Source organism: Pseudopipra pipra, chromosome 1, assembly GCF_036250125.1.
Source record: "Pseudopipra pipra isolate bDixPip1 chromosome 1, bDixPip1.hap1, whole genome shotgun sequence".
Classification (NCBI taxonomy): Eukaryota; Metazoa; Chordata; class Aves; order Passeriformes; family Pipridae; genus Pseudopipra; species Pseudopipra pipra.
The window spans coordinates 115,472,389-115,484,433 of NC_087549.1; the positions used below are offsets into that span (position 1 = coordinate 115,472,389).

At 38.2% G+C, this 12,045-nt stretch overlaps 1 protein-coding gene and 1 non-coding gene across 8 annotated transcripts in view; one reads left to right on the forward strand and one right to left on the reverse strand.

Moving 5' to 3' along the window:
* Window positions 1-12,045, forward strand: part of SLC4A7 (solute carrier family 4 member 7) — a 93,923-nt gene that overhangs the window by 13,790 nt on the left and 68,088 nt on the right. The window lies entirely within an intron of this gene.
* TRNAG-GCC (transfer RNA glycine (anticodon GCC)) lies at window positions 5,841-5,916 on the reverse strand. The gene has a single exon. It is a non-coding gene; the product is annotated as a tRNA-Gly (tRNA).

Here is a 12,045-nt window from a genome sequence, read left to right on the forward strand (position 1 = left end):
TTATATTCTATCTGATGACAAGGTCAGTAATCCTGTATCAATCCAAGTCATAAAAAGCCCAAACCCAGAAACTGTTACTAGTAAAGGAACAAGACTAAATGAGCCCATGGAAAAGAAACAAAGCTCTTGGTGCAGTTGGTCATGGAACTCTTTGTAGATGAGAAAGCTGGTCATTGTTAAGTGTCCTCTACTAATTCTGTAAGCTAATGTGTTTAACTTACTTGTAGCAAGTAGTTTGATGGAAGTCTTATTAATGGGAACAATGATTTATAGCAGTTGTTCAGAGGTTAGATGGAAGGAAACAACCAGAATTACTTGCTTTAAACTAAATAATTGGATGTGATCCTGTCATGGTGTTCTAAAACCGCACTTGAGAACAATCAAGACATCTTTTCATCACAGAAGGTGCTAGAGAATATGGCTACAGCACAATAGAGAAGTCGAGGATTTAGCCATTTATCTTCCCTTGCAACTGAGGGCTATGTTAGGTTTCTCTTTTTAAATATTTACTGGTGACTGGTTTTTTTGTGTTTCTGTTAGTGTAATAGAGAGGCCTGTAATTCAAGGCCTGCTCATGATGTGTTAGTAAAGTGGTCCCTGATTGTCAAGGCAGCGTCATGTGGGTGACTTACGTTCATGGCTTCTTAGTATTATCCTGTTGCAAATGGCTCCTTCAGTGGCTTCCTAATTTACAATAGTTAGAATTTTCCTCTGCAGTTCTATAAATTTCCAATTAAAGCAACTTAAGCAGAGGGATTTTTTTTTTTTTGTGTATGTTGTGATTATACTGCTATTTGTTCATAAAATCTGGGTGAAGAGGATAGTGCTTGAAAAATTGTGTTTGAGTTGATGCTTGATTAATAGAAAGTGTTGAGAATGTTCCACTTCAGAAGTGTAAGCACTGATATGTCTCCATTAAAATCATAGAAATCATAGAATCATTTAGGTTGGAAAATACCTTTGAGGTCTTCAAGTCTAACAAACTAATGTTTGTGCATTTATTAATATGCATTGGCAGTTCTTTTGATAACACTAGTAAAAAAGACTTTAATCAAGTTAGTTGGCAACACCTGGAAAATACACGAATGGCTATTTGAAAGAATATGGAGGTTTTCTGGAAGGCTTAGTTACAGAATGTAATATGGCTTTGAAGTGTCAATAAGTACATAGAGCTATTAAAGTAACAGAATTGCTATTTAAAGAAAAAGAAAATGGGTGAATTTCAGGAAGCCCTTAGTGAACTGTCTCTTACATCAACCTCTTCTTCCATCCTCCTTCTTATAAAGTGTTAGGCAGTGAATATTCCTAATTAATCACATCTCTTAAAACTACATACTTATCTTTGTCTCCTAATGCTTCTTAGTTCTTCTAGAGCTTTTAGAAGTGTGGGGCTGTCTTGCATATTCAAATTAAGACCTAGAAGAGAAGTGAAGCCTGCTGACAAAGTGGTTCCAAAAGTCTGAACTGTGGTGTAGTTCCTCTGTTGTGTGGTGTGTTCAGGATGATACTGCTTAGGAGAGAACACATGTTTATGAATATGTGTAAGTTGCTAATAACATTATATATGCCATATATACCAAACATCCAGTTGCATTATGGAATGAGTCAAAAGTAGAAACAAGCTTCAAATACATAGAATAAACTTTTCTTCAGACTATTTGCTTTGTTTCATTTCCTAAACATTAAGTGTAAATAAGCATTGCAGCCTTTTAAACTGCTTTTTGTTTAACATACTTCTCTTAGAATTTGAGCATGCAGCTGGATAATTTTCTTATAGAAAAGACTAGAAGAACTGTAACAATTGAGAGTGATGGATGTTGTCTGTACTACTGCACAATGGCTTCCTTTCTGAGGTTACCAGAACACCATGGTTTTTTTCCCATTTTTGTAGTCTGTATGACGGCATTTCAGATGTTTAAGTGCTTTGACCTTCTCTTGCATATCTAAATCACTTGTCCATGAGTGAAAATTGGAGGTTAATGGCAGGATCAGTGCATGCAAGAGATTTTTGACGTGTACTGCTTTCAGGTTCCCCCTAGTGTCCTGGTATGGATGTTGTAATTTTAAGCTGAGCTATCATTCAGTTTTCCTTTAATGGGGGAGCTTCCTTTTGGCACAGTTGTTCTGTCCCACTGAGAAAAGGGCATCTTACCCTTTCTCTGAGTTCCTGTCAGTGTACAGGGACCTCAGACAACATAAATAGCTTTTAGTAGACAGTTGACCTGGTTATAAATATTTTAAAATGGTCATTTATTTGTCCCATTTTGCTTGAATGATTTTGCTTTATATACTTTTTTTAAAAAAATAATGCTTCTGTTAATGTTGATTTTGATAATCAACGCTGGTTCAAATTGAAAAGACAGATGCTTTTGGAAACCTCAGTTTTTGAGGAAGTCTGTAAGAGGTGGCTATATCAGATATGAAATTATTGCTTCTATTTAAATGAATTAAATCTCAGACAGAAGCTCTGAAGTTGGTGCTAAGATAAGCAAAAGCTATGATGTCGTGCTGCCCCAAATATCAAAGTGTATTCAAATGTTAATAAAAAGGTACCACTTTCTGCCAAAGTTGAATGCCTTATTGTAATTCAGAGACAGTCTCATTTGATTAAGGTTAGAGTGCAGTAGAAGCCAGTTTGATTGTTTGTTTTGTACATGGGAGATCTTTACAACATGCTGTTGGTGACACTTTTCCAACCTAGTTTACAGGCAGTTGATTTTCTTCTGTTGAGTCAGTCCTGTGAATTAATGTAAGAATAAAAGCAAATAATTTGGTGGATAGGTTAATTTCTTTCTATGTGTCCAGACTTAGGTGAAGTAACACTGGAAAAATGGATGGATATGCTTATAATATGCATATGATCTAGACAAATGAGAAACTTTATCATTAGAAACATGGGTAGTTGCCTAGAGGACAAGTATATTCAAATTTTTCCTATTTAAATATTTCTTAACCTGTTGGTTTTGGCGGTAGGTGAGAAAGTTTCAATATTGCTGCTCTTAGTTGTTGTTTCCTCATATATCTTGTGTTTATTTTTTCAAGCTCTCTTCTGTATCAATTTGAGGTAGAACACAGTCTTTTGGAATCATGGAATGGTGAAAGCTTGGTTTAATTGCTAAAAACCTTCAAGTAAAGATGTTCTTCACCCCCAGAAAAACCCAATTGAACATTAAAGTTGTATTAATGCATACGTAATTAAGATATCTGATTGCAGAAATTTACTTGATATGATAACACATCCCCAGGGCTGTAAGCTGTGTTGTTCTTATTTTATGTCACAGTAAAAGCAATTATTGTATTCTGTGTAGATGGCGTCTCTATAGATTTGATAGTGTCAGAAAGAAATACTTATTCTCAAGACTTAGTTTCTAAATAGTTAGAAACATAATGCCATTTTTTTTTTCCCTTATCTGATATTTGAACAAAATTCATTTGGTTGCCAGGTACAGTTGTCATTGTCTAGATCAACTCTTGCATTTTTTTCAGCATTTAAAATTTCCCTGCTAGCTGTAAAGCCCTGAATTACAAATGTTAAGGTAAAGTTCTTGTAGCTGTTGGATGTAGCATATTTGATTCATATTGCTGGAAGGTCTTTTGCTTAGGTGTCCATTCTGGATGATGTATTTTATGTATTTGTCTTAATGTTTGGTTTACTGTGTATTTGACTTGGTATTTTATTTTTCTATCTGTTAAAAGTATCAGTTGTGTTTGTAAGGACATCTTAAAGGTGTTGAATCTCTTTTCAAGTTCAGGCAGAGAATGCAGGCGGGGACTTTGTGTCTAGGGCCATGACTTTTATTTATGGATGCCAGCCTTAGAGTTCCTAGGGCTAGTCAGAATTGCTGTAGTTGCATCTCATGGAGCTGGCTGGTGTAAGTTTACTCTGCAAGTTCAAATTTGCCTTACAAGAAAATCATGGCAGTAGAATTTTTATGGGTAGACCTTATGCAAGGCTGCATAATTGTCTCTCTTCCAGAAGTCATTGTGAAAGCCAAAAGACTAAGTTCTTTGTTGTTCATGCTCCAATTTCACTTAAAATCAATCTTTAACTTGTATTTGTGCTACTAGATGGCAGTGTAAAGATTAAGGTGTATGGAAGTGTAGTCTGGGTCTATGGGAGTCTGGGTAACTTCTATAGCTTATTTTAAAGTAATTAAAAATGCATTTTCACAGAGCACCCTTTTTAGTAGTTCTTGGCTGGTTAGAACTCCCATGCAAATGATGTTAAAATTCTCTAAAGCAGAGAATTCTAAGTGTTAAACAAATCAAGAGCAACTAATTTGCCTTCCATGTGTTGGATGTGGTCAACTTTTCTTACTAAATAGCCCCTCAAGTCATAAATTTACAATAAGAGTCCTACAGCATTTTTTTTTCTCTTTACAAGAAAAGTATGTGGACCTTTCTTAAAAATACTGTATTGTAGATTGTCCTCTACATAGTTATTCACAAAATGAAAAAATAATAAAATACTACAAACAATATCAGTAGTTTGTCCTTGAGACAAAGCATGAAGTAGCTAGAGTTAGGTTTTCTTTTTTTTTGGCTAATTTTTAGATCTGTCTCGGTTTCCCTTTGCATTTTGTGAACTGAACTTTCTTGTAAAATTAGCATCATATGCGATGGCATACATGAATCAGTTGTGTCAGAATCAACACCTTACTTTTAAACTGACTTCTCCCAGAACCTCCTAGTCAGACATAGTGAAAACATTACACTTCTTAGTACATCAGAAAATCTAGAAAGCTACTTGCTTTTTTTGAACAGAAACTAAAGGAGCTCAGCTGCATAGCTTTACATGATGTTAGGCAGGGCAAATAAGGAACAAAGTGGATCCCCTTTTAAATGTCCCTTCAGTGGCCCTTCTAAAGCCAATCCCTTTAGATTGGCTCCTAGAAGTTTCAAGATCTGAGAGATTTTTGTCTAATTATGTCTTCTCTTATAAAGGTTATTTTAGACTTTTCAGACATATAAGATACTCTGTTGTACTTGAGAATTGCAAGAGGAAAGTGGAAGAAATTTTGGCAAGAAAGTACACATTTTAAGATATGGCTTCATGGTGAGGGTGAGCTGGACTAATTAGATCCTGATCTCTGCAGGGGACATGTCATTCTCACTTTGTCCTGTCTCCGATCCCATAAGCTGATTAAACTTGTGAAGCTGGAAAAAAAACCAAACAAAAACGTCAAAAAATACCCAACATACTGAAACAGAACTTGACAGTGTTAGCTTTCTGAAATGAATATTAACTAAGATACATGTTTACTTATAATCAGAATTACAGAATCATAAAATGGTTTGGGTTGGAAGGCACCATCATTAGTTCAAGACCCCCCTGGCATGGACAGGAACACGTTCAACTAAGACCAGGTTGCTCAGACCTCCATCCAACCTGGTCTTGAACACCTCAGGAATGGGGCACCCACAGCTTCCCTGGGCAACTTGTTCCAGTGCCTCACCACCCTCACAGTAAAGAATTATTTCAGATATCTAATCTAAACCTACTCTCAGTTTGAAGCCTTTCCCCTCGTCTTGTCACTAGATGCTCTTATAAATAGTCTCTCTCCATCTTTCTTGTAGGCTCCCTTCAGGTACTGGAAGGCTGCAATTAGGTTGTCCTGAAGCCTTCTCTTTTCCAGGCTGAACAATCCCAATTTTCTGAGCCTTTCCTCATAGGAGAGTTGCTCCATCCCTCTCATCATCTTGGTGGCCCTCCTCTGGACTCTCTTCAACAGGTCAATGTCGTTCCTGTGCTGGGGACCCAGAGCCGGATGCAGCATTGCAGGTGGGGTCTCACAAGAGCAGAGTAGAGGGACAGAATCACATCCCTAAAAGGACCAACTTGCGTTGGCCGGGAATCGAACCCGGGCCTCCCCTCCCGCATGGCAGGCGAGAATTCTACCACTGAACCACCAATGCTAGTGATTTTTATTATTATTATTTCACCTCATTTTACACCTTGTCTTTATTTAAAAAATTTTGAATAAAACAAAACCTTTTATGCCACAAAAACCAAGGCACTAGCAATTTCTTGGATCTTCCCATCTGTTCTTCTACTGAAGAACTTTGCTTTCAGGTTGCTTGGGTAGCTTCCCCTTGCTCAGGACTTTGTGTGTGCAGCATCAATGGCTGCAACCAGCCCAGCCTTGTTTTTTATGTAATTGAGCCTTTTCAGTTACAAGTGTCTGTACTCTCTGCTAATTGAAAGTAGCACAGAACTTTTGGTTTCTTTTCAAGTAATAGTGTGTCATGCTACTTTTCTGAAGTAAACAGGGTGATATTTGTCAAAGTTCAAGACTTGCTAATACACTGGTGACTAGCTGACATTTAACATGTCACAGTGGTAATAGGCTAACTGGTATGCCTGATAAAAGTAGATTTCAGATACCTTGAAGTTACTCAGCATAACTTGGGAGATGTAATTTGTGGATTTTTTTTTTTTTTTACATTTTATTAAAATAATCTGCAAATAACAGCACCTGAATATTCTGTATGTTACAGCACTTAGCAAATTAAAAATTTATGATGGAATTCTGCCCTACTTCAGATTGCAGTGGTCATTAGCAGACCTGGAGCTTTACTTCCATTCTTCCTGCCGCCTTTTTAAAAAGAAATGTCGTGGGCCAGCAGATTGCTGATTCCTCCTGCTGTATCAGTTGCCTTCTACTAATGTTGGAAACATTGCCTTATGTTCCCATTATAGCTTGCTGAGTTTTGATCTGTAGGTAGTAATTTTTGTTCAGTCTAAGAGTAAACATGTCAGTAAGTTATTTAGAGATACTTGATTTGACTGGGATGCAGTTATATAAATGGAGAACTTGAGACACAGGGAAAGCTGAAGGTGAAGAGTTAAGGCTTGAATTCATGTGAATTGGTGAGATTCATGGTCTTTCACTTTGCTATGGAGAGAAAAACATGTATGTAAATATTCAGAAATTGCAGTAGTCATTGAAAGAATAATTTTTTTTATTTATTAGCTGCTGGTAGTTGGTGGTCTTGTCAGGGAACTGTTCTTTGTGGGTGTAGCTTGGTGTGATTGTATTTGAAGAATCTGCCCTAACTGAATAATTGGATGGTTTTACTTTTTAAAAAAATTTTTTTTCTCTTTTCCTTTTCTATTTTCCTCCTCAGTTTGCTGTCAGGAAAAAGCTTTCTTGTACCTGTACTTCAAATAATGTCAATACAAACAAGATAAAATTATCTGCCCCTTATTATGCTATTTCATATCTGGACTCATCAGCTGTTTGCTTCTATGCCATGTGTTCTAGGAAATTAGTCTAGAGGATGAATGTTTAGTATTTGGACATTGACCTGTTGGAGGGAGTCTGGAGGTGGGCCACAAAATTGATCAGAGGGATGGAGCAACTCTCCTATGAGGAAAGGCTGAGAGAACTGGATTGTTCAGCCTGGTAAAGAGAAGGCTTCAAGGTGACCTAGTTGCGGCCTTCCATTGCCTGAAAGGAGCCTACAAGAAAGGTGGAGAGAGGCTATTTACAAGGGCATGTAGTGACAGGATGAGGGGAATGGCTTAAAGCTGAAAGAGAGTAGGTTTAGATTAGATATTTGGAATAATTCTTTACTGTGAGGGTGATGAGGCACTGGAACAAGTTGCCCAGGGAACAGATTACCCCATCCCTGGAGATGTTCAAGGCCAGGTTGGATGGAACTCTGAGCAACCTGGTCTAGTTGAAGGTGTTCCTGTCACACCAGGGGGTTGGAATTAGATGAGCTTCAAGGTCCCCCTCCAACCCAAACCATTCTATGATTCAACATACTTGTACAAGTGATTGTAAAGCATTTAAACATGTGGCAAGTGATGAGGAATATGTTGTAAAGTGAGCAGGTTTGAATTTAGGAAATTATCCTCATCCTTCTGTGTGTGTGTCCATACCACATGCCCCCCCCCCCAAAAAAAAAAAAAGAAAACCAAAGAGTAAAAACGCAACCCCCTCAAACTCCCCAAAATCAAATCACCCATCCCCCCTAGCCTAACTCACTGCCATATGTGTGCTGACCTCATGCTCATACATTTTGGAGTGAAATTCTGGGGGGGTTCTGTTTGAAGATGGTCACTTTCATCCCTCTCTGCTGAGGGATGTTTTTGAGTCCAGGAATAAGTACTCAAAAGCTTTACACACATCTCTTGTTGTTCTGCTTCATCAGTGTATGCAGATCAGGGCTGTGGGGTGATTAATGAAGTAGTACATAGTACAGTAGAAAGCATAGTAATCTCACTGTTAATGAGGATTCGGATTATAAATTTCAGTGGTATCCTCTCTGGAGAGTAAGTTCTCAGCTGTCCAAGCGATGTGTAATTGTATAATTCCAGGAGGGTTTAAGCTAGTGATCTTGCCTCATTCATGCTTGTTCTCAGCATCCTGGTGGCTCCTGTCAGCTCTCCTGCAATGTGCTGCGAAACTCAAGAGTCCACTACTGCAACAATACACCAGAGAATATCTGCATAGGATACATCTTTTTTTTTTTGTACTCTTTCCTTTTTTTTTTTTTGGAAACACCCAGTTCCACGTGTATGTGCTGATACAAACTGAGGCAAGCTTGAAGTGTGCTATGCAGATGTATGCCTTGGCAACTAGCTATTATGTGGAAATTTTTATGGCTAGTTTTAATTCATGAAATGATGAGCCACTGTCTGCAAAAGTCTCTGTGTTCCCTTGCTAAAGTAATAACATCTCTTTGGAGGTATACCTTAGATTTAATTTCTTTGTAATAAGATACTCCTAGGAAGCTGTTCTTCTTAATATGAGTTAGTAGGTTCCCATTTAATAAGAAGCTGAACAAAACCATCCTGTGCTGGTTTAAAGGTAAACCAGCAGGGGAAATGAACCCAACTCAAAAGAGAGATTATGTCAGAATAACAATTTAATAAAATAATACAATAAGTACGATTATACAGACAAACAGTTGGTTTTAACCCACAAAACCCAAATGCATAACCCAGCACCCTGGGGCATGAACAGAGTGGTGTTCGTTGGGCCTCCTGAGTCCGAAGTAAAAGGAGAGGGGAAAACCTGTTGGTGAGAGTGCTGTTGCAGTCTGGTCAAGGGTGGTGATCTGCAGTCTTCCTCTGGATCCCACGAGTGGTTCCAAAAGTTCCAAGACTCCAAGATTATATATTCTCCAGTTCAGGCAGGAATGCTCAGTACTTCCCTCAGGGTGGAGGGTTCCTCAGTGGGCGTGAGGACAGGGAGGCGCCCTCCTGTCTCACAGGCCTCTTAACACCCAGTTTATAGTCTGAGGAGTCAGGCTCTATGTGCAGATGGTGTAAATGGTCCATTGATAACAGTTTCTGGGAAATGGCATGGAAGGCTATAGAATGCACAGTTTTGGGTTACACCCATACAACGATGAACTGGTCCCAGCTGTTCTAACTAGGACACATCCATAGTGGTATTTGACATACTAACATTAGACTGTGTCATACAACTTGCCCCTGCGTCATCTTAATCCCCTGGCACCTTGCCTCTCTCCTGACTCCCCCATGACCTGGGCCAGACTTGCCCCCTCCAAAATAAAGCCTCATTTAGAAGTATTGTCTTGCTGTCTCATAAGTATTTCTTGGTTTTTATATTCTTTTCTAAAGAGAGGTGCTTTGAGTTTGTTAAATTCTGCCCTTTCAGATGCATGAAGAAAGGCAGCAGTAAACCTTTGTTTTTTTCTTGGGGCTGCAGTATTGGAAAAGATGGTCATAGTATCATAGAATATCTCGAGTTGGAGGGGACCCATTGAGGTCATCAAGTCCAACTCCGTACTATAATTTGTTCATACAAGGAAGGATTGAGTTTGTATTATGGGTGCAATTCGTAACACCCCAATCCTCACCCCCCAAAACAGAATTTTAAAATATCAATAGAAACCTCATACTAGGTCTACCATTTTACAGGGCTGGGTGTCTGGGTATGTCAGTATGGTGCTTCTTTGCTTGCAAAGAGGCACTCAGTCTCCTTGCGCTCATATCTGGCTCTGTCCGATAGCAACTGGGCTGGAGCTCATGTGGTAAATTCTGCTGAGAGCTCAGTCCTGCTTACTGCAGCTGCTTTAAATGTCCTGCCATTTCAGAATGGCATATTAGCTCTGCCTGCTAGACACTCTGCAGACCCTGCAGTAAGGCAGTTCACTGCCACTTCATGATGGACTGGGATCATAGTTCTATATCGCTTGTGAAAAGATGAAAAGATCTAGGAGCTCAAAAGAATATTTTTTTTTTATAGGAGATACTTACTCTTTTGGACCTGTCTTTCAAAAATGTGATTTTATAGACTGAGATAAGATCAAATAAGTGTAGCTTGAAGGGGTATAAAAGTGAAAATTAAGAAGGATATATTGATAAAGAAAGTGTATGTTTCCTGATAGCTACTTATGTTTCTTTTTATTTAAAAAAAAAAGTCCTCATAGACTTCACAGAGATTCTTTTGCAGCATAAAGCATATGGTTAAAATATTGCTGCAGTACAAATAGTTCTGCTGAGTTCTCAGTGTTGTCACTGAACATGTTCAAGGATGTGATAATTTTGAATATATTTGCCTACAGTTTGTTTTAGAATACTTCTGTAGTTAAACATGTTAAGACAGTTGCAGTTTGAAGTTGCTGTGTTGTTCTCCATTTAATGCAAAGCTTTTTCCTGATATTTATTCTTAGGGAAGAGCAGATGTTTATCCACAAAGTGTTTTGGTATAGGACTTAAAAGACAAAACCTTCCATCTGTTTGAAAAAACCACATTTATATTTTGGAGTGTTGGATTTTTCAGCTTGGCTCTTTGTGAACATGTTCTTTGCTTTCTGCTTTTTAAAAAATGAATACAGCTTCTGAGTGTTTTTTTTCTTGTTTGTTTGTTCCAAAATTGAGTGACTGTTAACTAGGAATTGGTTGACTACAGCCTGTAAAGAGATTTCAGTAAGCTGCTTCAGAGAGGTGGGATTTTTCTGTAAGTTTCCAAACAAAGCAATTATTCTTTCCCAAACTTATAAAAAGAATAATAAAAAAAAATTCAAACCTGTGATTCCCACCCCGCTTATTCTATCCCAAAGGAATAGGCAGCCTCTTTCCCCATCATACACCCATCCTCAACCTAAACAAACCATCTTTTTGAACTTGTAGCAACTGAATTACTTCTAGTATGGATTTATGCTAAGAAACAGTGCATTGAAATATGGGAGAGTCAGAACACCAGGACACAATTCAGCAGAGCTGTTTCAGTATTCATCTGTGCAGGTGAAGAACTGTATGTATCTGTGCTCTGCATCAGGAAAAGAACAGGTTTGTTTTAGGATGCACAGTTCAGAAGAGAGCACTAAGAGTTAGGGTATCTATTTTGTTTGACTTTGTGCTTCCTGTATGAATCATTTAGTTTATGGTCATTTATGTATGGCAGCAGAGAGACCTTCAAGAGCTTGGAAGTGAAAAGGTGTATACATATTTTAGAGTGAACATATATTTCCAGAGTGGAAACAAACTACTTTTAAACTCTTGTCAGCACTATCTGAGAATACTTTTTGTAGTCTATGAATTATTGAAGCATTACTCTAGTCCAGAATTTTCTGGACTGAGAAAGACAGTGAGAGGAACTGAATGTGGCCTTCTATTTCTCTGCAGCTAGGTGATAAATACAGTCTTCGCAGTTGCACAATGTGGCTGGTGGTATTTGCACCAAGTTTATGAACAGTATGTTACTTGTTTTATTTTGTCCAAGTTGTTTGTTTGTTGGCATGGCACCAGTCCAGCTTCATTACTAGAGTTCTCGTCATACAAGAAGTAGGAATGAAAGAAGAAAAAACAAGGAAGGCAGTGGCATGTCATGAAGGTTAAGTTATGGATAACACCTTAAAGAGCCGGTTTTCTCATCATTTTATGATGGGACAAGGAGATTAAGGTATATGAGTGATGAAGAGGGAAAGAGTGAACTGAAGCTCTGAATTTGATCTGCTGGAGCGAAGGTTGCGTTTTTCTAAGGTTGGCTTAAGTGAGGAAAAAGTACTGCTGCTCACATCGTACCTGGAACAGAGAGCCATCTTACTCAGGCGGCAGCCATG